The 24,571-nt window shown below is 31.3% G+C and overlaps 1 protein-coding gene across 2 annotated transcripts in view; it reads right to left on the bottom strand.

The window, feature by feature from the left end:
• LOC129948073 (protein rhomboid) overlaps positions 1-24,571 on the bottom strand; it is a 117,013-nt gene that overhangs the window by 36,490 nt on the left and 55,952 nt on the right. The gene's annotated exons all lie outside the window — the stretch shown is intronic.

The following is a 24,571-nucleotide window of genomic DNA, read 5'->3' as shown; positions in this document are numbered from 1 at the left end:
TCTTGGAGATTTCATTTTACTTTAATAAAGCGTTATCCAGTTGAAAGTCTGATATTTTCGAAAATGGATCGTTTAACTATCGCACAACGAACACAAATTGTTTAAACCTTCTACAAAAACGGTGATTCTGCTATAGCCACATATAGTACTTTAAGAGGAGATTTTGGTTAATATTACAGTAGTTGGAAAAATTGTGAAGAAATTTGAAGAGACTGGATTGGTTACAGATATTGTAAGGCATATAAATATCGATGCTGTAAAAGAAGAGAAGAAGGTTGCCGAAGACCTTTATGTCTCAATTCCTCGTTGTTCTCAGGAATAAGGATTGTTTAACGGCACGTTTTGGCGTATTTTGCATTTGGATATACACCCATAGAAAGTCCCGGTCACAGAACAACTGAAGCCAGCTGACCTTTTACAACGTCGTAGATACCTCGAATTTGAGCTTAAACAACAGGTTAGACAGCGATCTTACGAACAAAATTCCTTCAGCAATGGAGCACATTTCTCACTCGGTGGGTGTGTTAATAAACAAAATTGTGATATTTGGGGTTCTGAGAATCATCAATTAATTGAAAGGAGGCCATTACATTCACAAAAAGTCACGTCCAATTCTCAGCGTTATGATTATATATGATAACCACTTAAGGAATACGAAAATGGCTTTATTGATAGAGACAATTCCTGGCAGCGTAATTACTCGTCGTGGCGATATCAACTGGTCAACAAGATCATGCCATTAAACACCGCTGGACTTTTTGTAGTAGGCTACTCAAAAGACTGTGTTAATGCAGATAAACTTTGAAGTCTTGAGCACTTAAAAACCAACATATGTCAAGTTATGGCTGAGATACCGTCCAAAAAGTGTGCTAAAAAGTGGTCGAAATTTACCTCAAAAGAATCGGTGCTTGCAACAATTCGTGTCAAACTATGTTGGTAAACAAATGATGTAGTGTTTCACACGTAATGTCAAAGTTTCAACTTTCTTAAATAAAGAAATATCATGAAAAAAAAATATTTAATATGTTTTTTGTTTAGGTTTACTTTTGAAACCGCAAAATGAATAACGCTATACTTTTGTTTAAAAGTTTTTAAGTATAAAATAAATCGCCTTTAAATCATTTTTAGCACGCTATTTTCTTTTAAATAAATATAAGCAAGGTCTTAACTAGTTCAAAATATTGTTTTTGATGATAAATAATTTTGCATTTGATTAATTCACTTATACTCAGTCTTTTAAAACAGAAAAATACCTTAATTAGCATTTAAACAAAAACTTCTCCTTAAGATATGTTTTTCATTATTTTAAAAATTGTCCAACAACAATGAAATAGTCGACATTGAAAACCATTAAAGTGAACATATACGAGTATACGTACATATTTTTATTTTCCTCGTCAATTAGCTTTTGGAATTTCCACCAATTTTCAACTTCAGACACAGAATTTAACATGCAATCGAACAAATTTAACATTAATTAAAATAATCTTTCCTGTCGAAAAGACGTTCGTTCGCTTAAAAAAGTTCCAGTGCTCGTAGAGCATCCGAGTAAGTACCAAAGGAGTTCTTTGATGACACTCATTTAACAAGTTTTAATTTTTTCTTATCAATCTAAAGTGAGAGAGTGACATTAATGATGGACCTTCTGTCACACGATATAGCTACGCTAAAAACAAATATAATTTGGCATTCAAAGCATTTCGATTAATTTGTGAAAATCAAGAGAAAAACTTTCATTTTATTCACTTGTCCCCGGATATAATTAGTTTAATATACTCCAACTCTGACTCTGACTCTTGTGTACATTCATATTCGTACCTTAAAGTGAATTTGGTCATTTTTTTTGTTTGTGGATTATTGATATTCTTTTATCTACTGACAGAGTTAAAAAGGAACAAGGACATCGAATGCAAGTAATTGGCTTTTGCCAAGGGGATTTAGTTATTTTATTTTTATTTCGTATTGATTTTTTTTATGTTGCTGCATTTTATTGTGTATTGCGAACTTTTGAACAGAAATATTGGTAAGCAAATTATTATTTGTATAAAATGGTTTTTTCCTTCTTTTATTGTGTTTATTTAATTTACCGATCAATAGCTTCAATTTTTTTTCTTTTTTTTTGTATATTTTAAGTGGACAGAAAAATGAATTAAAATTAAAATTTTAATCTCATTTCATCGGGGATGCATTTATTATGACACAAAAATAAATAACCATAACCATTTGGAATATTTAAAATAAAAAAAGAAACCAAAACAAACATTCACCCAGGTAAACGAATCATTCGAGAACTCTGCTCGTGCAAAAGGCTATAACATGTTGGTAGCTGAATATCCCTTTATGAATTTTTACTAAAGTTTTATATGACTTCAACATCGCCTGATTGCCAGAAATGAATAAAACAAATATAGAAAAAAATATCATAAAAATGTGGCTCTATTTGTGTTTACCTGCGGATGGAATTAATTCAATCATGGAATTAATCTATAGTAAGTCCAGTTTAATTTATTTCACTGTAAATGCATTTGTATCTTGATGGATGAGCTTATAACTCTGCGCCATCATTGATTTTTTGGTAATTTAAATGAGTACTGTATGACAGAAGATACATTTGTATGAAATCAGGACAGTAACAATTTATTTCTATAGCAACAAAAACGTTAATAATTTTTTTTAAAATACATGTATACATAATCGCACATTATTTGCTTATGTATGTAAAATGTAAAAATTAAATTACTTATTTTCATATCCCTTCGAGCCTAAAAATGTATTGTTGACATAATTATGTTTATTCATCCATAAACAAACAATAATAATAAAGTACGTACATTTTTCCAAGGATGTTTTACTGCTGAACGACACGACGACATCGACATCACGACAAACATTTATTTTCCTTATCTACATTATACATATATATAAATATTGCTATAATCTAAAAATTACTTGGATTATATGCTTCATGAGATTTCAGTCGCCAGCTTATGATCCTCTTGAAAAAGCATAGTAGACAAAAAAAATTCAAAGAATACCTGGAAAAATTAAATAAAATAATTTTCCTCTGCTGAATGAATGAATGAATGATAGAAAAAGGTTACGTATACGCCCCAGTGAATGAATGTAAAGTTATTGCATTCGCAAAAATAATGATGCCTTTTTTTCGAGGACAACAACAAAAAAAAGACAAGAAGTAAAAAATATTCACCCTCGTGAATTGTAAATTTGAGTATTTTAAACTTGTTACATAAATTTGGTGCTATGTGAAAAATAAAGAAGGACGCGTTTGTCGCCATTTCACAAGCTAACAAAAAATAGCATCGATAAATCCAAAGTGACAATCAATTTATTAAAAGTCTTCATTTTCCGGTTCGATGGTGTACCTATAGTATATATGTATAGTATACAAGATTGTTATAGGATCTCAACTTTTTAACACGCTATATACTTCACAGGACCTTGCCATTTTATCTGTCAATTTCTTTTGAAATTTGCTTACAAATTGAAATCAACTATCCGCCTTTTCCTTTCGATTTTGATTTCTTTTTTTGTTTATTTTTTGGTTGGGAAAAACAATTTCTTACAAGTATAAGTGTAGGTAAAGTGTTTTTGATGAAAAGATTCGTTTTTTTTTATTTTGGTCTAAGAATTTTGAAAAACAAAAAATAAATTCTGAAATGAAAGATGATTAAATTAAGGATTCGAAGTCAACAACATCTCTTATCCTGATACCTGCATTTCATTAATTTTAGAGAAGCTATTTTTATTTTTATTACTTTGTGTCACTTCTGTTGGACAGATGAAGGCGAACATTTAAAACACTGTTAGTGGTAGCTATAAGAAAAGACACTGATGAGAGCCATATAAAAGTTCTTTTAAAAAGTAATTAATTAAACCAATATAATTCTGTAACTGAGTGCATCCTTATTCACCTTTTGCTGTTTTTTTATTATAGGTAATTAAAAGTACGATGACAAGAAAACATCAAGAAAAGGATTAAGGATGTGGAGAAAATTAAGACGACAAATTTGTAGGTGTGTAGGTTAAGAAAACACTGTCAGAAAGTTTTAATTAAATTTTTGTAGCGAAGAAAAATTAAATATTTAATAAAAAAACGGTTTGAAAATATGAAAGATTAAAGATAATCATTGCGTTGGAAAATAATTTGTTAGTTTTCCCGTCTTGATTTTTTAAATTTAATAATTTAATGTTGGATTAGTGAGACATAAGAAACAATGGAAAATGACTTAAATATATTGTCCTGATTTAATACTATCCTAATTCAATTTGGGTTACATTCATGGAAATTATATATTTTCTGAATAATATTTGAAGAGTTTAACAAAAGTTCATCTTTTAGATAATTTAATGGAATTGGTTGAAATATGACTTCCTGCATATTTTTCTTGCAGCTTTGCAATTTCTCAGTATTTTTTCCAATTTCCATTTTCAGGCCCAACAAAAGTTAGAAGCATGTGTCAGCATAAGTTTTCTTATAAAAAATAATCTTATCACTGTTGAAGCTTAGAAAGAAATGCCCTCGATAACCTTTAAAAAACTAAAATCTATAAATACATGCCTTACACTATGGCCTGTACCACGCAACTGACAAATTGCGAAAGTCGTTGTTACATTCAATTAAATATTGTAAGCCAGAAACCAGTATAACGCATACCAATCATAGCAAACGTTCTTAAAACACTACTTTTGGAATAACTCAGCAAAATAATAGAAGAAAGAAGACTTATTTAGAACTATCAATTTGGGTTGAATTATTAATAAATTAACTGTCGATCAAATTGAGCCACAAGACGAGTTACTACTCTTAGGAGATTTCAATCTTCCAAACTTGATATGGACTAAACAGACGCATGAGAACTATCTATCTTCTGTTAAAATGTCCTCTCTCAACGAATTCTTGACAATTGACGGTTTTTCCTCATGTGGACTAAGCCAATTTAATGGGATTGCCAGCAACTTCAACAAAATATTGGACCTTATATTCTTCTCGGACACATTCAATGCTGATATTGCTGCTAATTCAGCAAATACCTACTTGTCGAAGAAGACCGACATCACCCAGCATTAGACCTATCTTTTAATTTAAATGTTTGTAATGTTCCTATTTGCTCCAAAGAAAATTTTGAACTTAACTTTAAAAAATGCAGACTTAATGAGCTTTTTAACCTGTTCTGTAATGTTAACTGAAATAATTTGTTTGAGAACTGTGACATTTATGCTATGTGCTCTAAATTCTACTGTTCTCTTTAACTTTTAAACCACACCATTGCGAAAACCGTGCAATATTTCTAAATCTCCTCCATGTTTTACTTTTGCTTAAAAAACTTAAAAAATAAAAGAAAATATACAATGAGCTAAGAAATATGTTTATTGACTATTCAGATATTCCTTATAATGACTTTATTTCAAATACTGAAACCGACATAAAAAACAACCCAAACTACTTTTGGAGCTATGTTAATAGTAAGAGAAATACTGACGGGTATCTTAACTGCATGTCTTTCAACAACGAACTAAGCCATGACTCTGAAAAAAAATCAAATATGCTTACAAATTATTTCAAAGATGCTTTCGAAGTAGCGAACTCCCGTCAAACGCTTGAGTCATTGGCCCTCTCACAAAATTTACCTCATTAGAATTCAATAAGTCTTTAGATCTCTGAAGATGAAATCGTTCGCGAAGCTTCAGAACTTGAAATTTGTTATAGCCCTATCTTCAATTTTTCCTGAAATTTGGAAGAGTTCGTACATAACACCGATACATTAAAGGGGTAGTAAAAATTTAATAGAAAATTATCGTCCCATTGCAAAACTGTCCGTCATCCCTAAGTTATTTGAGTCCATTATTTGTAAAGTCATATCGTTTAATTGTAATTCTATAATTTGTGACAGTCAACAAGGTTTTGTTCAAAATGATTCAACAGTTACTAACCTCTTTCATTTCAGTTTTTTTTGTTTAGATTCGTTTGAAAAACGGAAACAAGTTGACTGTGTCTTCACAGACTTCTTCGGTGAGGCCTTTGATAAATTGTACCTTAAAACATTAACTTCCAATCTTAAATGCCAATGCTTTAACGATAAATTCGTTAGTTGGGTTTCGTCGTAATTAAATATAAGTTCATACAGCGTAGTTTTTAGGAATGAGTAGTCATCATATTTTTTATACCAACTCTGGCGTACCACAAGGCAGTCACTTAGGACCTTTACTGTTTATTTGTACGTTAACGACTTACCTTGTATTATAAAACACTCAATTGCTTTAATTTATGCTGATGACATTATTATTGACTCACTTGACGACTGTTTACTAGTACAAGATGATCTAAATAGTTTCCGCGAAATGTGTTTTATAAATAAGCTTTTAATAAATGTAGACAAATGTAAATTAATGTGTTTTACACGCAAACAAATTTTTTGGCTTTCAATTAGACTCTTCTTATTTGACTAAAATCTCTACTTTTTCTGACCTAAGTATTATTCTTGACTCAAAATAAACTTTTACAAATCATAATGACTATATTATTAAAAAAGCGAATAACACAGTCGGATTTATAAAACGGTTTTCACATGATTTTTGAGACCCTTATAGTCTTAAACTTCTTTATATAATATTTGTAAGACCAATATTGGAATATGGCTGCATAGTATGGGCTCCCTTTTATTCAGTCCATATAAACCGAATAGAAGGAGTACAAAGAAGATTTATGCGCTTCTGCCTCCGATTCTTCCCATGGTCCAATAGGCTCTTCTTCCCTACAACCATAGGCTGACGCTCATAAATCTTCCATCACTTTCTAAACACAGAGAGTACATTCAGCTGCCCTTTATTCTAAAATTAATCAATTGGTCAGTTATATCTTCATCAATTTTAGAACAAATAAACTTTATATATAGACGTTCAAATATTAGAAGACAAGTTCCTTTACGTCCTATATCAAGTAGATCGAACTATGGTAAAAACAGTCCCCTCAACCAATTGATTTCAGTTTACAACAAGTATCAGTTTTTGGTATATTCCGTAAGCGATAATTTTAAAAGTAAAACATTTAAAGTAAATTTGTTCAATACTTCAGTTTAGCTTCAAATTAATTAAATATATAAATATTAGAATATTTATCCTTTTATTTGTTGATTTTAAGGCAGCTTTCGAACTTGTGAACAGAAATGCACTTTTTTTAACTCTCTCAATTCGGAATCTCGTCAAAACTTTTAAATGTATTAAGGAATATACTGGTACAAAGGTAGCTGTGGTTTGATACTAACGCTGGCTGGTGTTAAACAACGATGCCCTCTGAGTGCTTTGCTGTTTGCGTTGTTCATTAACGATATTGGCATCTATCTTCTTGGTGGGATTCGGATAGCTGGCACTAGTATCAATGTTCTACTGTATGCAGGTGATCTGCTGATCCTTTCAGAGTCATCAGTAAATTTGCAGCAATAATACTGCAACACATGGGGACTTTCAATGAATAATGAAAACGCCAAAATCATGGTATCTACAAGATCTTCTCACAGTTTTTTTTAGAAAAGGTTGGTTCTTCAATGGCCATCGTCTTGAAATCACTAAAGATTACAATGATTTAGGCGTGAAGTTAAACAAAACGATGCATTTCAAAAATCATCTATAATTAAAAAATGCAAAGTCTTCGCAAAGTTTGCTGAATATGACATGGAGAAATATTTTCTCAAACCAAATGTATTGCTGTCAGCTAAATACGAAATATTCGAATGTGTTGTTAAAACATCTCTTTGTTACGCTGCACGAGTTCGGGAAACAGATGAATTTGAAGCAGTAGAAAAGCTCCAATAATAAAAAAATTTATCTGTGAAATGGAACACCTAACTACGCAATTTATTTAGAAATGGGGGTTGTAAAACTGTTTACCAACACCCTTAATATGCAGCCAGACTACTTCCATACAGTTCCTTCACATTCAGATGCTCGTTTAAAAAAGAAAATGCTCCTTTATAAAATGTAGAATAACGACTGGTGGTTTGCAAAATTGCCAAATATTGGCGATAGCTGTGGAAAAGTTATCACATTTGATTTGAATAACTTGGCTCTACTAAAGGAGAAGCTTTACAAGATAATTCAAAAACACGAAGACTTTGTTCTAAAAAAATTAGTAAAGCAGTCTGAGAGCAGAATAATTTACTCACAACTAAATCATAACCTTTAAAACAATAATTATTTTGAAAACTCATTCAGTTATAATTCTTTACATAAATCGGTAATATTCAAATCCAGATGTGAGCTCCTAGTCTTAAATGGCAGTCCATGCAACGGAAATTTCTAACAATTCTGTACCTTCTCCAACATGAAAGCAAAAGAAGACTGCTTCCATTTTATAAGCATTTGCCCACTGTTAAGAAAAACAGTTTTACAATGCAAGAAACAATAGAATTATTAAATAGCGTTAATTGGAAATTATTGTACTGTTTTTAATTCAATTTATAGGCATTGAAATCTTTTAATGATTGAATTATTTTAAATCAATTAATTTAAATTTTATTATAAAAGTACAAATTGCTTTATAAACTTTGCCAACTGAGCTGACGGCTACGCCAAAGCTTTATAAAATTCGTTTTGTTTATTCAAACTGTATTGAAATATTTATAAATAAATTAAACACAAGATTTTTCATTTGGAGCTTGAGTACACACTGCATAGGGACCTTCCCAGGCAGTCGAACGAAATACTAAAATCTAATGATGCCATGATTGATTTTTCACGGTTTACCAAATTTATTCGGAACTAAATATAATAGAATCCGGTGTACCAAATGGAATTGCCATAGGACCAACCTTTTACTCTTCATATACAAGATATTTTTCAGTAGATATCAAAGCTTTGAATACGAACATTGGTACAAGCTAGATCCCTTGCAAAAGCTACACAAATAACAAATGCGGAGCAAACTTTTTAGCCGTGTACCTGCATACTATAAAATTGTTCAGTATGAAAAGAATTGTTAAGATAACGACAGAAACACCTGTTTTTAATGGATAACAGCTGAATGGAACATTTTCCTAGTAAGGGTTAATATCATTGAAATGAAGATATTATATAATGTGAAAGCTGAAAGAGCTGTTAAATTTGTTTTTGGTTTCGTTATTTTCTATTTTTATAGACTTTAAAGTTGATTAAAATTATAAGACATGAAATTCAGCATTATTTGGATAACCAAATTTTCATTACTTCATCACACATCAAAACTTTAAACATTTCAAAACTGTCAAAACTTTTTACTTAAATTGAGAACTCTATAGTTGTTATATGTACATGTTGTCTATAAAACCTTTATTAAATTTAATGGAAATGTTGTGAAAATTTGAATTTATTCATCAAATTGAAAAGTCAAAATCATATCAATTAATTTACTATATGATTAATCTATGTAAGCTAATTAAATAGCAGAAATAACCTTAAAACTCAAACATGTACAATATGTGATGTGCGCCTTATTAATGAAAACTTTGCAACATCACAATTATTTTGCCTTTAATTACCACCTACCTATTACATAAACTATATAAATCTATTATCTTTCCTCTTCCTTTTCATGGCTTGCACTTCTTTTGTTCATATTCTATTTATTCTATTATTCAAAATTATTATATAATCTACTATGAAATGGTGCAGTAATTAAGAGAAAATCCGCTTATCATTTCAAACATTTAATATAAACATTTAATAATGTTTAATTTTTGTTTTGTTTTTATTCTTTTGTAGTCACGTCTATTTTCTATGAAATTTGATTTTTGTTTTGTTGGTTTATTGAAACTTTTAGTTGTTCATAATATTTAATCAAAAATTTTCTATATACGTAAACAATTGATTCTTATATTTCCAAATTTATTTTGAAAAATAATTTATTGTGTATTGCAATCTGTTTTGCTATTCTCTGCAATTATGTTGGATGTACAAAATTTGTATTTTGTATTTGTGTATTGTCTTATTTTTTATTTACATCAATAATAATTAGTTTCAATGAAATATTTTCAAATTGGTTTTAAGGCTAATTAAATTCATGTGATGCAAATTAAAAGTTGCAGTTCATTTTATTGTCCATACAGCCTTCCATTTTCAAGGCTTTTATATAACTTTCCATAAGAAGTTATTGCAAATGGTCAATTTCATCACAATGTAACTTTAAGATTTCCAATGATTTATTTTAACAGATACTAAAATCAGTTTAAAAAATGGAAAATGTTGCTGACCTTAAATATCTCACTTACCAATAACGAAAATAAATCGAAATACTGGTTTTAGAATTCTATAGAATCAAAATTCTGTATGCACTGTTTGGTCAAAGTTATTTATGTCCAAAATTCTATATCTCAAATCACTGTAAACTATGAACAAGACACTGTATGTCAAAATACTGTATCTCCAAATATTTTATCACAAAACACGTATCCTGTGTGTGTGTTTTGATATGTAGTTATGTTTCTTAACTATCTGTAAAAAAAATGAGCGCTTTAATTAACTTCACTTAAAGATTGAAAGCTAACAACTTTTAACGAACACACAAATCTAAAGCTTTTCAAAGAATGTTGATATATGTTACTGTCTTCAAATGTTTAGTTAAATTTGGGTTAGTGACAAAATTTTATGATACCTAATTCTCAAAAATATTCTTCTTTAAAAATTCTGCACTTCAAAAAGCAATAAAAATGAACTTTTTACATTATCAACCTGATTTTTCCATTCAGACTTCTTACAACATTTTAAAATAAAGAACTTTGTCCTACCAGATTTTTAAAATACGGCAATTTAATCAGACCGAATTTTGTTCATACATAATTTTGAAAATGTTATTAAAATATGGGAAAGAATCTTTCTTAGATGTGTTGTTGATGACCATAATTTAATGCTATGGCCATGAATTTAGCTTTATTATGAAGGATAGCGTTTTAATTTTGCGATTACTTTCTGAAACAATTAGGGCCGTTTGTCAGCAAATAACGTGCTGGTGGCTATGACACATGCTCAGGTGTAGGTCAGACCTGACAGAGCGACACTTGTTAAAGCATCAACTCCAAAAAAAGTATTTCAAAATTGAAATTACTAATAGAATACCCATCATTATGACCCATAGAATATTTCCACCTCAACCCATTGCATTGAAATTAACATTGTTGCGTCGTTCAAAATTGCACACGGTCTTTCGCGTAGTTTCGCACAAAAAAGTCCAGCGGTATTAAATCACTTAATCTTGGTGACCAGTTGATATCGCCTCGACGAGAGATTACGCGGCCAGTAAATGTATCTTGCAATAAAGCCATTTTTGCTTGAGTTGTGCAGTATGTTGCACCGTCTTGTTAAAACCACAAACTATTCAATAACAGACACAAAAATTCGGTTATCATGTGAACATATCGCTCCAAATCCGAAAGACTGGTGACAGTCGTTTAATCGTAATTTTTGAAGAAGTGAGGTCCATAACACTTCCAGACCAAAGAACGCACTAAATAGTGACTCTTTGTGGATGTTATGGCCTCTCTTCAATTGTTTGAGGATTATTAAAACCACAAATACGACAATTTTGTTTATTAACATACTCAAAAATAAAAATAAATTGGGTGGCGCGACAGTCCGTTGAGAACCAAGGCCTAGTGACTTACAACTCTCAACCATTCCTGTGTGCGAGTAATGTTGTCAGGAATGGAGGGGACCTACAGTTTATATGCCGACTCCGAACGGCTAATTTTGAGAAAGCACTTTTTCAAGACAATAGTTACTCTTGGAGAATTTGTCAATTCCTCGCAAGAGGCAGTACCCGTGAAAAGACTTTAGATGGCATAGGCAGGGATCGAACCCAAACCTCTAGCATGACAGTCCAACGCACTAACCATCATGCCACGGGTACCACTTATTAACATGTTATTAACATACTCACCGAGCAAAAAATGTGCTTTACCGCTGAAGGAAATTTTGTTCGAAAAATCGCTGTCCACCGCCTGTTCTCCAAGCACCCATTCAATGTATCTACGACGACGTTGTGAATGGTCAGCTGGCTTCAACTGCTCTCGTAGTTGGACGAGAATGTAAACCCAAATCTCCTCTTAACGTACAATATGTGCCCGAAGAAGAATCACCATTTTTGTAGAAGGCCTCCGTTCATAGAGGACCTAATTGATTTTCTTCCTGGTGGAATTTAAATTCCGAGGAAACTCATCAAAGCCTTTCTTTTTGCAGATGACGTCATCCTGTTGGCTTACTAGTCTGAAATACTACAGTTGATGATTAACCGACTTAATGTGTATTGCCGGTTATGGAATCTGAAAATCAACTTGAGCAAATCCAAAGTGATGATATTTCGGATTGGCTATGGTAAAACAGCCAGGAATGATAAATCATTTACAAATATCTAGGATTTACCATTACCATCAATTTTAATAGGGAAACACACCTTAAATAAAAGCTGATTAAAAATAAAAGTGCAATATCCGCAACATGGAAGAAATGCTTCTCAAACTAGTCAATGTCACATAGCGTTAAATATAAGCTTTTTGTTGCAGTAGCGGAATCTATTATGATGTATGCAGCACAGGTATTTGGAGGGAAGAAATTTGAAACGGTCCAAAAACTTCAGAAGTTCTTTATTAAAAGATGCTTTCGTCTACCGAAAAACACCCCAAACTATATAATCTCAATTGAGGCAGGACTTTTACCGCTCTTCATCAAAACCACTAGATGTCATGGTGATTATATCAAAAAAGTTTTTAATATGCCAGATGAAAGACTCCTAAATTCTGGTATTGAAAACAATTGAGGATAAAAATCTGTGGTATTAGAAGCTAGAAGACCATGCTGCCTACTGTAGAGCGGACTTTAGATTAGTTGATGAAAATGGTAATTAGTACTATGACGACCCCCGGAATCTTATTGAAAATTAAGATAAAAAACTGAGAGCCTACGCTATTAATAAAGCTACATCCTCGGTGCTTAGATTCATGTACAACTACTTTCCAAACGAGAACAAACAGGAGCTCATATCGGCAATTTTTAAAATGAGAGGAGAAATAATAAGTCTTGGCTATATACCACATCGGGAGGATCTGCCTATTTTCTGCAGCCTTTGTAACTTCAGAGTAAGGGAAAATGTAAACCATTTCATCCAATCTTATGTATCCAATTTTATGTGAAGCACCTTTAATTCAGCACCTTTTATTCTTTAATTATTTTCGAACTGCAATGTCTTACCGCAGTCAAATTATAAACTAATCCTTTTAATACAGTTATTTATTAAATTTATATATAAAATGCTTATTGAAAGAAAAAAAAATTGGTTCAACAACTTAGTTCGACAGATGTCGAATTTTTCTTCTTTTTTTTCTTCTTGTAAATCAAAAATTGCATTTTGTACGTTTCCCACTTCTGAGATTGTGTAAATAAATTAAAACCAAGCAACAATCCTAAATTAGCCTTAAATCATACAAGCTGGTTATTTCGAAGTCATCTACAATTTCAACAATTTTATTGAACATAAAAACAACAATTTCTTTAGTAACTGGTTCACTTTAACAATAATATAGCAACATTAAAAAATCTACGCTAAACATTTTAATTTTTAGTCCATTTAACGAAAAAAAAAAAAAATTATGATCAAGCTTTATTACACGCGTACCAACTGCCTCATCATACTTATACCTATATTCTTGTTAATCTTCCCACAGACTTTAGATAGCTTCATTAAAACGAACGCAAGTAAAACGCCTAAAAAATTTTAATGAAATTCGTTTTTTTGAGAAGTCACTTCACAAATTTTAATTTTTTGTTTTATTATTATTTGCGAGTCATTAAACAAATTTAATTTACATATAAACTCGCACAGGTTCTTCCAAAGCTTAAATACGAGAGTTGGTAAATACGATTCGAACAATTAACCTACTAATTTCTCTTTTTTTAATGGTTCCTACTTAAAACTACATAAAATCTATTAAGTAATTTGTTAACACATTAAAATTCATTTTTGTTTTGTATAAATTTTTGTGAACAATTTTAATAAAAAAAACTTACGGGAGTTCAAAGTTAACGAACCATGTTTTTGAAGTGAAGAGAGGGCTAAACGAAAAAAAAATTTATTTCCAGAAACGTATTAGAACACAGTTAAATATTCAAGTACCTTTTGAAGCCTTGGAAGTTAGGTATAAGCATCATTTATAGTGAGCTTTTAATGGTTTTTATCTGAGTTATGTGCGGACAGTGGAGTTATTGAAATTTATTCCTCATTAACAATGGATATGATTATTTTATTAATTAAATTTTGTTTTATCTTGGAAATAGTTGGCGCTTACGCAGCAGAAGACAATGGTCAATTAAAAAAAAAAGAAGAAAACTTATGCAGACTTTTATGTCGTAAATGGACATCAATCTTGTGGTCAGGCTTTATTGTCCATGATGATGGTCGTGAAACGTGGAAGTGGTAGTGGTGGAGGGGACTTGGACCAAGAGTTGAAGTGGAAAAATTTCATATTTCATTCATAATTAAATATTTCTGCTGACTTGAATATGAAAATACAAAAGAAAAATTAAGTTCTGTGCCTTCTAGATGCACAACAATTATTATTATGAGAGGGGCAGAGTGGGTGGTAATTGGTGGAGTGCATTGTTCAGTGCACTTTTATTCCTCTGTTCCTTGCTAACGAGTTCTAAATAAATTAGTATTTCTAAGGCTTTTTTTCTGTTTCTGTAAGGAGCAACGATTAAGTGTGCTGTGCAGAAAATGGAGAGCAGAAGCAGAAAAGAGAAATGATAGCTTCAAGCTAAAATTAATAGGTCGGAGTATCCTGACAGCGTGAGTTGAGTTGAGTATAGGTAGAGTAGAGTAGACTTTATGTATAGATTTAAGGTACAAGTTGATTTGTTTCTTTACATTCAGGACGTAGTATATATTTGCCAAAGCCAAGTGCTACTCAGTCAGCAGTAAATAATTTGTTTAAGTAATGTTGCAGCTGCAAATGCTAAGAAAGAGAGTCCTTTAGGAATATAGAGTATACAACTAACCTAGTATTAGTAATCGTATCAGGTGCATTTGCAATTTGTTTGCTGAAAATTTAATTGGAATCGAATCTTGTTTGGAAGTTTGTATTACTTACATTTGTTTTAAGAGGGAAAAATTGAGCACATTTGCTAATCATTTATTAACACCCATTGAAATTTCAATTCGAAAACAAATACAACAAGTTGAGTCTTGTGATAAATTAACTCCATTTTAAATTGTCTACATGTATACCAATTGAGGCAGCGAGCATAAATTTTGTATACTGTTTTTTAAGCAATTTTCGAAAAATTTATCTTATTTTTTTATTCCCAAAGAAATTCAAAAAGTAATATCCCAAAAGATTATGGTCAGAAAAATCCTTATAATTCTTAATTTTGAAATTTTAGTATTAAATCTTATCATTTATGGTTTTCCTATATTTAAAACAACAAACGCAATTATCTAAATACTGCATTTCTCAAGCTTACAATTTTTAAAAGATTTTAACATTTCGAATGTGTCTTGAAAAATACATTTTCTTTGGAAGACTATGAGATTTGTTCATATTAAGTAACTTCCATAGGGAATTATTGCTATCCGATTAAAATTTTAAATTATAGCATCTGACATAATACCAAACTAATTTAATTGTAAAACTAATTCAATATTGTTCGAACAAAAAATTAATTTTAGAAGAAAGTTCTTTGGAATCTGGTAAGATTTTGTGTAAAAATCTAACTGACAATTTTTTTTACAAATAAAGGTTTATAAAAATTAATTTACGACTCAAAATTCTTTTCAAAAATAAAAAATATTGGCTTCAAACTAATTTCATCTTAAAAAAAAATTTGTTTTCAACATTCAGTAAATTAATTATAAAAATCCAACAATTAAATTTGTTCATACAAAATTAAAATCTACACAAAATTGGTAAAAAAAAAGTATGTTCGATTTTTGATATCACATTAATAAATAAAGGTATTGACTTTAAAAATTGACTGCAAAATTGTATTGTTAATGGAAGATTAAAAATTATTAAAAAAAATCGTATGTGAATTTTGTTATATAAGAAATAGTAACATTTCAAAATTGGTGCATTTTGGTTTTCGACTGAAAATTTCGCGAACAAAAACAGATATTGAAACTTATTTTATATTATAAAAAATATTGTTCCCAACTTTTTGTAAAATTTTTAGAAATATTTAATTGAAATCTTTATTTTACAAAACACAACTTTATTCTTCAAAAACAACAACTAACTGAAGTGATTTTCGAAAACAAAGAAAAAAAATCACTTAAAATTATTTTAACTCAGACAAAATATTAATAAATTTTATGAAAAACGGACACGGGTGGGAAGTTTTGTGTTATATGTTGTAGGTAATGTCCTTGATTCTGTTTAATCTATTAGAATCAAAGACATTGAGTATTAGTAAGTTTTAGTCTGTTCAATAGCAGATCCAGAGGTGGGACAAATTCATCAAATTTTGTCCAATAGACTATCAAGGAGGGTCATTTGAGCCATAAAGCTTATACAGTTAAGTTGTATAGGTAAAGTTTGTTAGTTCACTAACTTAAGTAACACTTTAAATTATTTTCATAAAATTTGTTTACAAGAAAAAGAGCTAGTATTCACGTTTTTAAGAAGAAACCTTGAATGAGAGATCTTTAATTTTATATTAAGTTGCCTTTAAATTCCTGAAACTAGCATTCAATTCCATCTTATTTTTTATGTACATTAATAGCGAACATTGAAGTGATTTTTACTTTCGGCACATAGAAACTATGTACATATATTGTAAATATTGCATTCATAAAAAATTTCGAATCCAACATGACATTACAACTGTAAGAAATTAAAAAAAAAAGTGGGTCTCCCATTCCATCCGCGTGACCCCTAAAGCCTAAGCCACTGTACCCATTGAAAATAAACCGATTGGCTTAAGGCGGTTTTTTTTTCCATTTTTTCATACAAATCTTAATCAACAGATTTGAATAATCTTGTCCTTAAATGCAAGCTCTTGTCGATGGTCAAAAAATTCTAAAACGTGTAATTTGTGACTGAAACACAAAAGTTCCTGCCAGCTTATTTGTTTACTTTAGTTGGTTTTCATTTTATACTCAGAGAAATTATGTACTTAAATGCACTTACATATTTCCTTGAATTCGAGAACCAAACATTTTTCTCTATACAATTTTAAAGTTTTGCTGACTCATTTAAGATCAAAATATTTTCAAGCGTCGGCTCCAATCTACGAGCAAGCAGACTGATAGCGATAGTAATAATATACTCCCGAAAATTAAGTCCGAAAAAACTACGCCAAAAAAAACCAGAAAATTCTTGATATCAAATATTTTCTCATTTTCTGGGGTTTTAAATTTTTGTAGCGTTTTTGGCATTAATTCAGATGCACATTATGTTATTTAAATTTTGTTAGTCTCTTTTAAAGAAAATTTTTAAGCGGTAAGTAAAAAGTCGTCTATATGTTAAGTGCGTGATCCCCCCCCCCCCCCCCTGTTCAAAGTCTGGATCCACCCTTAACTGTTTTGGTAAGGTGGAAGATCGTTGGGATCGACTAATCCTTAATAACCCCCTCAGTGCAAATCTCGAGAACTTTTTTTGCACGAGTTCTTGCCTGGATGTATGACAGGCATAATTTGGTTTCCAGACCTGACAAGCATATTTAAAAATTGGTTGAGGAATTGTTATACAAAGCGGCATAAAAATCCGAAAATTTGTTTGGCTCCCTTTCCTATCCAACCAATAATTAAATTGAGAATTTCAATTTTCCATCAAATAACAAACCAAGATCAGACATTTCATTAACACGAAATAATTATATTAATTCAAAAACATAGTTTAAAAAAATGTTCCTCCTGGTTTTAAATTTATTTTCAGAACCAATCAAAAAAGGAGCGAACCCAGCTTTCTTAATTTAAAAAGCAAAATTTTATGCGAGACTTTTTCGAACGTATGAGTCAGTACAATTTTCTGCATGTTCCACAAGTATTTAAAACCACGCAGATATGGAACGATTGTAGAACTTATTATCTGACGATTTTTTAAACAAGTTTTTTACTTTAAACTTTAGATGTTCGCCATTTGGCGAGTAATCAATATATATTGCAACAATTCTACGTTCTTCTATAATAGTTTGAATTTTTAATTCTATTTTAATTGTCTAATTATAATTTAAAAATTACAGGTGCTGTTCGTCCCGCCGCCGTGGATCTTGAAGAAAAGGAGACGTAATTCCAAAAACCCTTCAATGCCTCCATTTTGAAATGAATGTCCTCACTGGTAAGTACCACAAAACTCCTTTTCTATAATCTCGATTTATTCGTTGGTTATTCTAAAAAAAAATCCAAAAAGCTTATTTTTTTAACTCTTAGGCCTCAATAAGTGTCCATAAAATAAAATTCGAATCACAGCTGCCTCACAGCTTCAGCTATTAATCAAAATTTCTCCAGTAGTAATAATTGTAAATACCACAATAACCAAGAACAAATTGGTTCTGATGGAAACTTTCGGTATCAAGAATCATTTTAATTATTTTTATTGTTATTTATTTAACTACCTTTTTTTGTTTTTATTTAAGACCCAAATCTTTCTAATGTAGGGCGAAAAAAATAAGTAATATTCCAAAAAACTAGATAAGCAGTGAAAAAAATTATTTAAAAGAAACAATGAAAAAGAAAACAAGTTTCCATAAAATTACTTTTTTCATTACACTTCCATTTAGAAGTCATTTCCATGTTTTCCCATTCAAATAACAACCTACTATAGAAACTAGGTCGTATAGATACATTTAACTATATAATTCTAAAAATAAGGTATAGTATGCCTAACATCCTGCCAAAATCTTCAATATAGCCAACGAGCCAGCCACACAATGTTAATAACAACCTCCTCTTATATACCTACCTATTATTATTATTTTGGCAAGCCACCAACTTTATTCGGCATACCACCTGTTTAATATCAAAAGCCACCTTGATCTTTACAAATAAACTGCCTCTATTTCTGCCACCGACTCCTACCGACAACATGGAGACGAGCAACGATGACGACAAACCCTCGTGTGCTGTAACATGATTACAAATAAGGACATTTTTCCATTTTCTTATATATTTGGGTAGAACTGGACAAAAAGTCCAAACTGATAATTTCATCAGTTTATTATTCATAATGACCCGAATAGAAATAGAAAAAGAAAGACCCCATAGCAGGCCTATAAGGATATTGTGGTAATCGCGCTTGGCCCACAGACAACCACCATTAATCCTCTCTCCTCGTCAGTTTGCCAATGCTCCCACAAAACTCCCAGTAGACAGAGCTATCAACTTAATCAAACTAATTTTAGTTTCCCCCCACCACCTCTTTTATAGCAATTCTAGTACAGAAAACATGTTCCAGAACGATGCTATGAGCCTACTGTTTGAGTATAATATCCCAGAATCCTTAGTTTCTATGTCAACTTGTACCATCTTCTAATGAGATTTCCCTAAGCATCCATAAAGGAGAGACAAGCACATAAGGACATGCAGATATGCGGATGTTACGGAGCCGTCCGTCTTTACCGCGCCATCGCCATACCGCCCGCCCGACAACGACAACAAGAAAATAAAATGAAGCTCAACGACAAGCTGCGGGAAAGAAAGCTTCAGCAACAACAACAACAAAAAATGGCAAAAACACATCTTTTGCATTTTAATGTTGTTGGCAATCCGTTTATGAAGGCGCTCAGCTTGCTTATGCTTGGCCCATTCTTTCTTTTCCCGATGTCGAAACCGAGGCCGAATCCAAACGGGCATCAACCACAGCTCGTCCTGGAAGTGAAAATAATTATATACGAGATAGAGAGGTTGTTGATTCCTGGGATAAAGTTTGCTATGTAAACGGAAGCTGTTATTCTGTCAATTATGTGCAAATAGAATGTACTACTTTCTCAAAATGTTTGTACTCCATACACTCTCCCCGTTCGTTCTTGGTTCGGTTCGTTGGTGGACTATTTTGAAAGTTCTTCTTTTTTTTACTGTTTGCTCCTTTATTCCCAAGGGAGTTATTATCATTTTCTTCTTGTGTTCGTTACAAGGGGATTTGAAGACGGATTCAGAGCCTGCATTATGAAGGAGAGTCCTATAATGTGGTTTTTACACACAGAATGAGCAACACATAATTTTGAAGTCTCTATAGTGTAAGTATAGAAGATGATGATACTAAAGGAAGGTACTCGTATAGAGAGAAGATCGCATAATATGATGGATTCTTTCCTTTACTTCAGGAGCTTTCTTTTAATTAAAAAGAAAAAGGGAAACCTATACAGATGGTGGAGGATTATTTTTTTTCGGAACGGAAAAGTGGTGAATATAATCAAGTCAGATCGTTAAGAGAGAAAAACTAGGTGAAGTCATGTCGAATTGAAGGAACTATTCATTATTTATACATTTCAAAAAATAAAAAAAAAACACCAACAATTATTTTAATGTCAATTGTATACTAATTGAAGTTTTGAGCATGAACTTATTTAGTTAGTAAGTAAAGAGATCAATTTGTAAAACTCTTGTTTAAATGAGAAGACACAAATTAAATTGGTCTTTTTCCCCACAACCAAAACAGTACTTTTTTGTTAGAGGATTAAGTTGTCCTTAATTCGAATCTTGCTTTTAAAGCTTCCTGTTACCTCATGTTTTTAAAATGTGCCTCTTAAAAAATGTTGAAAACAACCAAAAATAGTGTTTTTAAGGATAACATAAAATACTATCTGGTTTCAACAAGAAATTTTATGATGATTTTGTAAAGTACACATTTCTAGATACCGTTTAAATTAATTTAGTATCATACTTATGCAGTTTTTGAAAATTCTCATTAGATATGAGTAGGGCAACCAAAAATATGTCCTGAATAACTAGTTTTAAGGGCTTATACATATGCCCTCAAAATATGCTTAATAAATGTAAAAGAAGTTTATAAGAAGCGTTATTTGCTTAAGGAAATTAATTAATAAGAACAATACCAATCAAAAAAAGAAAAATCAAAACTTTTCTTCTTCACTATAACTTTTTGAAGATAAAAAAAACATCGAAAAAATGTGTTAAGTGGCGAAAAGTTCAACTTCGCACACATATATTATTTCAGAAAAAAGAAAGTTAACAAAGCAAATTCATTTTTGAATAAAAGAAATTTTTGAATGTCTGCGATCAATAAGTAAATTTATGGCAGTAAATATCTAATATTTCATTCAAGTTTTTGAAAAGGAAGCTTTGTCTGTTTCATCGAAAACACTTTGGAAAAGCTGCGTCCAACGTCAACCCAAGTGATCCAAGCATATTTGAATGCTTAAGCAATTGTATAGTCTTCAACTGCCATGGATTTCTCCCCTGACAAAGCCATTGCAATTATTTTTAGTTTTTCAAACGAGTATTTTTTTCCATTACATTTACAGCCTTGTTGTTAATACTGTAGATTGTCTTCGCCGTATCACTTTAAATTTGTGTGCTGGAATTGAGCGAAAAACCACGTGGTTAAGTTTTGAAATTGATGTTACTAGAAACCCATAATTTGATGCCAAAAAATTAAGTCGGCTTTCAATTTAAGAATATCCTCCTCGTTGTCAAAAGCATCAAAAATCCGAACAATCTTTTCAAAATGCTTGGCTAGTAGTTCACCGCTTCGAACCACAATCGCGTTATGATTGGTTGTGAAGAAACTTACAGTCCAGGTTTCACTCTGAATAGAGCTTTTAAAATACTTTTTTCCATTTGCTATAAAGCGGTCAATGTCAGCATTTTCACTTCAAGGCATGTAACATGCATTATTTTTGGGTAGAAAATTTGAAATGCTTATACGCTACGGAGCAGCATCGGATAAAAAAAAGTAAGATCCAGTCTTTGTTAAAATCATTTGCAATATTCTGTTTGCTGCGTCTGTTGTCTCGTCCATTGAAACCCATAAAAATTGATTTTTTAATTTGTCTTTGATTGCATCGATTCTTTTTCGTACAAATTGGGTACATATTTTTAGAGAAAGGTTGTTTGTGAAGGAATTTTGTGCTCGGTTTATTTTTCCAAAAAAGAACGAATACTTTCATTGCGAATTTTGAAAAAGGGTATATGTGCCCCCACAAAAGCACCACGAAAATCTCTTTCAAACTCTGTATGTTTTGAAACACTCGAAGATTTTGCAACAAAAATTGTTGCGTTTCATTCATGACGTTTAAAAGACGAAGATTTCAATGAAACGCATTTCTATCACACTCTCGTGTTAATAGTGATGTTAACAAAAAATATGTTTGAACATATTTTTGGTTGCACTAGATATGAGTATTCATTTGACTCTATCATGAAATTTTGAAAAAAAAAACCTTAAATTTATTGCTTTCATGATTTTGAAATATAAGTTTTGGAGTTAATTGTTTTTGTGGTAATTTAGAATCTGAACTTCGATACTAACTATATATCTGCTAAAAAAATCGTAAATACACGTTTTCAACATTGATTTCAATTATTAAGAAAAACGAACACTTGATGTGATAGCCTTGTTTGAACCACAGATTTGCAACGTAAATGAATTTCTTGCTTTCTTCTGTTAAAAACCGTTTTAACAAAAGTAAATAGTTTAAACTAAAATGTAACAACTCATGAAGATTTTTTGAAAATATTATAAAATATGTACTTTAAATATTTTAACTAAATATTTTAGAATAAATGAATTTAGACAGCATCAAGAAAGCTTTTATAAAGGGGTTTCCAAAAGGGTCGGGTTAATTTAATAAGCTCGTGCTGGCCATATTGATTCTTTTACTTTCTGTCACAATACCTTCTTTTAATCAATTCCTTAAAACAACTTATCATGACAAGTAACAACGTCGAGAAATACGTAGAAATGATAAAACATATAAAAATGGGTGTTTTCTGATAGAAATGATGTGCGCGTTTGGCCCTTTTTATGGGGTCGTTCTTCTAAGTCGATTATTCAAAATTTTCGAGTCCACCGGGACAGTAAACAATCATCCAACACCCTTACGTGGCAGCTGTTTTTTTTTTGAAGCGTACAGCAAATTTTGGTGGAAAAATAATTTTTAGCGATATGGCACATTTTTGAATGAATGGATATCTAAATAAGCCAAATCGCAGGATTTAGGATGACATCAATCCACGCGAGATTCACGAGGTACCAAATGAATCCATTTGTAGATTTTAGGATGTAGGAGTCATCGTCCGCAATTCTTCAAAAATTATGCTGATCGGGCCATTACTGTCAACAGCGATCGCTATAGGTCGTAATCACCAACTTCTTGTATCCTGAATTGGATGATATTAATTCAACGGGATGGCGCTACGTGCCACACAACCAAATTTGGCGACACAATCGATATTTTGCGAAAGCGGTTTTATGGCATAATTATGGTGGCCTATTCACGTCACGAGCCGAGGTGACGTGAATTGACCACCAAGATCGTGCGATTTCACCCGTTAGCCTTTTTTTGTAGAGCTTTCTTAAGACGCAGATATATGCGAATTAGCCACAAACCACCTCCTTAATTGATGCCGTCGCTCAAAATGACTCCGATTTATTGGCCAAAGTCATCGAAAACTTGACCTTTCGAATGCGCGCCACCCAGCGAAGCCGCGGAGGCCATTTAACTATGTTTTATTTGACACATAATGTCATTGATAGGGCTCTCAAATAACGATAAAACCTAATTGATAACTGATAGGTATACAACTAGTTTTATTCAATTTTAAAATCGACCCGCCTTTAGTTAAATTTCTTGTGTTTGGTATATAAATTAATCTACAAATGTTTAAAATTCTTGTACCTTAAAAATGTTTGATTCAGTAAATATTGAATTTTTCAATAATATTGAATTTAATTTTGATACCCTGACATTTCCGCTTTCAAGGATAACATCTAAACTAAAATGCTTGATTTCAATCATGAGGATTTTTCAATGATAGATATTTTCAATGATAGCTACAACCGACCTGACAAAAACAAAATCCTAAGGTAGCTATTACTGGCCTTTAAAAGTCTTGAATCGGTTATGGAGCCTAGCTTATAGAACTAAGCTTTGAAATGGCATCAAAGAAAAAAAATCTAGAGCTGTTAAATCACAAGATCTTAGTGACCGTTTGCTAGCAACTATTCGAGAAATAACACGAAACATGAAACACTTCTGGAAAAAAATCCCGCAGTGCCTTCTTCTAGTGAATTTTTTTCAATTTCAATGTTGAAGAGTTTACCGTCTTACTTTACTTCGTAGTGACATAGTTTAAACTTGTCAGATGTCAAGAGATGACAGCTTCAAAAGTGAGAGATATGAAAAAAGCGGCTATTTAAAATGAAACCCCTTATTGGAAACCCCCATTCTACAAAAAACTAACAGAAACTGTCAACGACTAAAGTAGCGAATGAATAATACCAACAAAATTAATATTCATATATCTTAAAGTTCTAGTAGATATGTACATTTAGCTTGAAATATCCTTTTTTATCCTTCAATTTATTGATTATGAATGACATTGAATGCATCCATTATTAAGCATAATGTTTTGTTC

The sequence above is a fragment of the Eupeodes corollae genome, chromosome 2, assembly GCF_945859685.1.
Source record: "Eupeodes corollae chromosome 2, idEupCoro1.1, whole genome shotgun sequence".
In the NCBI taxonomy this organism is placed as follows: domain Eukaryota; kingdom Metazoa; phylum Arthropoda; class Insecta; order Diptera; family Syrphidae; genus Eupeodes; species Eupeodes corollae.
Note: the sequence above shows the minus strand (reverse complement) of the source record. Positions and strands in the feature narration are given on the sequence as shown.